Below are 5,775 nucleotides of genomic sequence, written 5' to 3'. Positions count from 1 at the left end.
AATGTCCTCCCTCGGATAATTACCGCCATCTACTGGGTGCTTGTCAATCGGAAGACTGCAGCCTTCTGAGACTGTTCGTATATGTGCAACTAAACATTACACAGTACAGTACATATTACAATGAAACCGACAAAGCTTCACAGATCTTCACAGTCTTCCTTTCTTTGTGATTCTTCACGTTTATCAAAGTTTTTAAATAACATCTCACATCCGTCTTAAAGAGTTCAAAATTGGGCCCTTATTTTGCCTATTTACGTTTAAGTAAATTCACGAGATCCATTTCTTTGAAACTATCTAAAATTCCAAAACATTTTCGCTGCAGAGGTTGAAATATCTGTGCACACACCTTTATTACAACATTTGTCCTTCATGCTACAACCACACAATTTAATTTAAAACTCAAACATATTTTTTTCATACAACATACATTGTTATGACTCAGACTTCTAACAGATAGTGTTCACTCAACATAAATTTTACTGATTGCTCAATTTACTTAATTAAAATGAGTTAATCCAATAAATGTATTTATTTATTTTTCTCTTTTCTCCCCAATTTGGCATGCCCAATTTGGGTGACTCGCTTCAATCCGAGTGGCAGAGGACGAATCTCAGTTGCCTCAGCGTCTGAAACAGTCAATCCGCACTTATCAAGTGGCTTGTTGAGTGCATTACCTCGTGGAGGCTTCACGCTATTCTCCACAGCATCCATGCACAACTCACCCCATGCCCCACCGACAGTGAGAACCACATTATAGCGACCACAAGGAGGTTACCCATGAGACTCTAACCTCCCTATTACAACCAGGCCAATTCAGTCGCTTAGAAGAACTGGCTGGAGTCACTCAGCATGCCTTGAAATCGAACTCGCGATTCCAGGGGTGGTAGTCAGCGTCAGTACTCGCTGAGCTACCCAGGGAAAAAACATGTCAAATGTCCTTCTTCAGCTATTGTAGAGCCACACGCTATGACTTCTGGGACTTCAAACAGGTTTGCTGCACTCAAGGATGGATCCAATGCATCCTTGAGTGATATCAAGAACACATCTGGGTAATTTTATGTGTTCTTTGTCCTTGCGTTCTTGAGGATTGGAATCAAACTTCGGCAGTTGATGATGACACCGAACGAGTCCATGAGAATATAAGAACACAAAAGAACACACATTGAGATTCACTTGATATGTATAATATGCTAATATGTATCATATTGCTACACTATATGATTCGGAGATCCAGCTTTAACATTAGAGCTGTTCAGTTTGTAGTACAAAACTCTGGAAGAGAATTCTCCATGGGTTCCCTGAGGATTTTGTTTATGGGTTTCTAAAATGACCGTTTTGGATTTAAAAATAAAATGAAATAAAGTCTGTGGCTGTGATAATACATGGCCGGTTTGTTCTCCAACATGAAGTAGTCATACCTCAAAAGTGAAACATGTTTGTATATAAAATAAATAGTTAATTAAAATGTTATCAAATTTAAAAAGGGCTTTCTGCCAGCAGATGACACATCACCTATGTAGCTGTTGCGTGACGTAGGCAAGTTCACGTGAGAATTCGGAAGAACCGCTTAGATTAACACAGAAGAAGAAATGAGAGTTCGGCCATTTCAAACAGCATCATACCCCTGGACAGAATCGCTGATTTAAAGTAAAAAAAATATATTATTATTATCGCCTACGAAAAGAGCATAGCATGCAGTTGCCCCACAAAAATAATTCGCTTAATGCAAATTCTATTAATCGAAACGAATAATTGCAATTACATCATCAAAGGAAATAATCTACTATTATGATTTCTGTCATAATCGTGTAGCCCTATTAAGGCAGTTTTTCTCAACTGGTGGGTCGCAGGTCTATTCGGACTGGGTCGCGGACAGCAGGGAAAGAACAATGACATGGTTCTCCCTTGAAGATTTTTCGGCAGCTGCCCAAGTGATAGTCTATTTAGGACTGCCGAGTCAGATTTAATGATAATCTCGCAATCAGCTAAAGGCTTCGCATGTGTGTAATGGAACCAGCTCGCGATCATGATCCGCTCTTTTCTCTGGCACTCATGCAACAACCGGGCTGCTTTTGATATTGTGGTGCGCAGATCTCAAAACTGATGTGACCAATTTCAATTCCAGTAAGACTTTTCTAGTTTAAAGCGTTACGGAGGAAGTCAAGTCAAACCTCTCCAACAGTAGCAGCCCTAACATGCCAAACAGCACTGAGGAGGAAAAGTTCATTTATTTTTTCATTACACATCACTTTACAAAATTGTTATATGATTTTACATGAGTAAAAATAACGGATATATTTTGACAATGTTATAACTTCATATGAAATAAATCTATAGGTAGAATCTTTAACACATAATTTTTATATCAACAGTGACAGTTGTAGTTAAAGTCTCAAAATGTGTTTATGCTAGTATTTTTTTCATATATACTATAGGTTATAATTATTATATATTATGCAAGAAGACAACACACAATGTTAAGAATCAAAGACGGATGTTTTGAACAGGATGATTTGAGTAAAATGTTATTTTGATTTATGTAAATATCTGTTATCTAGAATCTGAAGGGCCACACTAAAAATACAGGATCTTTTATATTGTGTATTTGTATAGATATGTATAGGCAGGAAAACTTAAGAGAAAAAAGGAGTATGCGAACATATGCACATAACTACATCTATGTCTGAGGAAAACATAATGCAAGTCTACAGCCATCCATTTACAGGCAGAAAGAAGTTTGGTGTGTTCTAGGTGGAACTGGATACTGGAACAGGTTTCTGTCCAGGTTGACACAGTATCTTATGTCCTCACGAACTGGCTTTCAGCATTCCTGAAATACAGGCAATTCAAATTATGATAATGATTAGTAGAATGCATTTAACATGAGGCTTCAACATTTACATTGCACTCATTCTGGCCTCTTAAGCCTGATTTATACTTTGGATGGGGTGACCAGATTCCTGCATGTGGAAAACTGGACAGCCCCATACCAACAAAAATAAAAATTATGTATCCTTACCTAGGCACAGATCAATGCGAAGTAGAGGGTGCATCTGCATCTGCAACTGAAGCAATTCTTCTCAGTTTGCACTTGTCTTTCAAGAGTTTATCATAAAATTCAGAGCAGTCCAGTCCAATATTAAGACGTACGAAAAGCATTGCCTTCATGACTGTTAAACTGAGTCGATATTTATCCGTGTCTGTGCATCTTTCATTAATGAGAACACACGCTCCAGAGATGCAGATGTCCCAGGCAGGCATAAAACAAACTCCACGACCTTGGCTAAGACGCCAAAGTTGATGATCTTGCTCTGGAGCTCATGAAAAACATCTGTCCATCTCTCAGACACGGCTGTCTCTTTCATGTTCCACTCAGTGATGCGACAAGTGTCAATGTATTTCGTGCAAGCCCACTAATCAAATAGCATGGTTTCATCAATCAAACTGAGAGCGGGTATTATGGAGTAGAAGTGTTTGAGGCAGATTGGAATGTCTTTCCACTCTGGGATGTCACTCATTAGAGCCCACACAAGTTTTTTTGTGTTCTCCAATGAGCGGCTCCAATTTTGGAGGTAATCCACCGATGCTGAAGAAAAGATTCAGACTGCACAAAATAAATCATCCGCTCACATGTCACCAGCTTCAACCTGGGCATCCAACTGCTTTTTAATGTCAGAGGGTATGAATGATTCCTCCAGCCTGGCCTGCATGATGTGCACAACAGAAGTCCTTCACTTGCTTGCACCTTGTAAGATTCTGAACTTTGCTGAACTAAAGAAATCACTAACACTTCATTTGGCACACTTATTTTTAGCAGCATTCACATGCCGTAAGATGTCAGTGCGGCCTCCATGGGTGATAGAAAAGCGACCTCCAAAAACCTCACATCTGACTTTACTAGGCTCTGTCTAGGACTCGTTTTTTAGAAATGTAAACTCTTTTTGAAGATCCTCATTAAATTTACATACACGCTACCTTGACATTTCGGTGTCCTTTTCTGCATATCGCGGCACCGTTTTCTGGTTGATTCTGCATAACGTGGCGGTTCATTGTTGCTTATCATGGCCCATTCAGCACGTTTTATGGACGTACCACTGGCCCGCTGGGTTCACCCGATGACCATTCCGCTCCTGATCGGCCCAAAAGTGAGTTGGCCCACCAGGAAAATGCCCAGTATTTCCAGTCCAGCCCTGCGAGGCAGACAAAACGGTCTTTACTAAAGTTAAAATTTTTAGAATATTCAGGTGATAAACTATAAGTTGATAGTCTTGAAGAGCCCATTTACAAGACTATTAGTGAAGGGTACATTCATACAGTACTTTCATGATCCCTTTAGAGTGTCTACATCAAGAGATCTGTCCTTCGAAGGGAGTATGGCTTAGGGATGATCACTTTCAAATGGCATTAGCCCAGTTTCATCTGTGACGACGTATGGCTGTACTTCTGCCCCAACATCTGCCACAAGGCGGATTTATTTTAATTTTTTTATGAAATGTTAGTAACACAACAATATTGCCCCAACAAGCCAGAACACAGGGATAGATAAAAAACATAAATACATTTTCACAATACTGCCTACTTTACTAGAGTGAAATAGTTTTTTATTTCATGTTTTACGGGCGAATAGACCTTCTGTCAAAGGCACAATCATCATGGATTTGGTGTGAACAGACCTTTAGAGTTCAAATCGAAAGTTCATGGCAAATTTGCCGCAAATTGTCCATTGTTGCCAAAGGTTTGCCTGAGGTTCACCACTACCGGCAAAGAGCTGCAAACTTCTGGCAAAGATTTGTGGCGAATCTAATGCACATTTGCATTTGAAAATAACAAGCGACAAATTCGCGGCAAGTTTAGATATTTTTGTAAGGGTAAGGCTCTTCTCCAGTGTGAGTATGTATGTGCCTTCCAAGAGATCCTTTTACTTAAAAACAATTATTTCACTGGCAGCTTTTATTTTGATTATATTGATTATTTTGTCACACAGAAACCCCACTCTTATCCCTAAGCCTATACTTGAAAGGCCTATTCACAACAAATTCGGGAAGAATTTGCGAAATGGCCCGTTAACAAAAGGTCTATTAACCTATATCACAGAGACTGTTACTAATAAATTTAAAAACTATTTCACCCCTGTGCATTATGTGCCACTGTTGCTGTTTTACAAACATATTTATTTTGTTTTCCTGCTTGGACTTTATTCAGCAGTCAATGCATAAGATTATTATACTCAATGTTGTTAAGGTATTTCTTTACCTGATTTAGCATAACTGTTATTTCCTTGTTTTTGATGCAATTTATCTGAGAGATTCGAGTAAAGAGCATTGTTTAGGGGTGTGTCCAAATGGGGGGCATGGGGTGACCCTGGCCCCCATTTCAATCTGATTGGCCACCCCAACTTCTTAGCTGTGATTGGCCATTTCCAACAGTTAATCGAGTGGACTGTGGGAAAAAAACTGCATACAGTCACAAGAAATGAAATATGGCTTGAACACACACTGTAGCTCACGCTGCCATTTACATCCGTGACACTGTAAAACTAAAGCGCATTATCTTCTTTATTGTCTCAAAAAAAAAAAAAAAATGGCACAGAACTAGCGTGTGTTTAATGCTACATGGTTTGCTATTCTTAGTGACAGCAATCATTTTAGCAGTGTCCATAACATCTATGCAGTTTCAAGCAGGGGCGTTGCTAGACATAAATCTCTTCTGGGGCACAGGCCCCCCATTACTCATATCGCTTTTTCATTCTTTCTTGAAAGTCTGCTGTGTGCAACA

General features: G+C 39.3%; 1 protein-coding gene across 1 annotated transcript in view; it reads right to left on the bottom strand.

Annotated features, from left to right (window-relative positions):
• LOC127649498 (gastrula zinc finger protein XlCGF8.2DB-like) overlaps positions 1–5,775 on the bottom strand; it is a 162,502-nt gene that overhangs the window by 139,377 nt on the left and 17,350 nt on the right. The gene's annotated exons all lie outside the window — the stretch shown is intronic.

The sequence above is a fragment of the Xyrauchen texanus genome, chromosome 9 (assembly GCF_025860055.1).
Source record: "Xyrauchen texanus isolate HMW12.3.18 chromosome 9, RBS_HiC_50CHRs, whole genome shotgun sequence".
In the NCBI taxonomy this organism is placed as follows: Eukaryota; Metazoa; Chordata; class Actinopteri; order Cypriniformes; family Catostomidae; genus Xyrauchen; species Xyrauchen texanus.
Note: the sequence above shows the minus strand (reverse complement) of the source record. Positions and strands in the feature narration are given on the sequence as shown.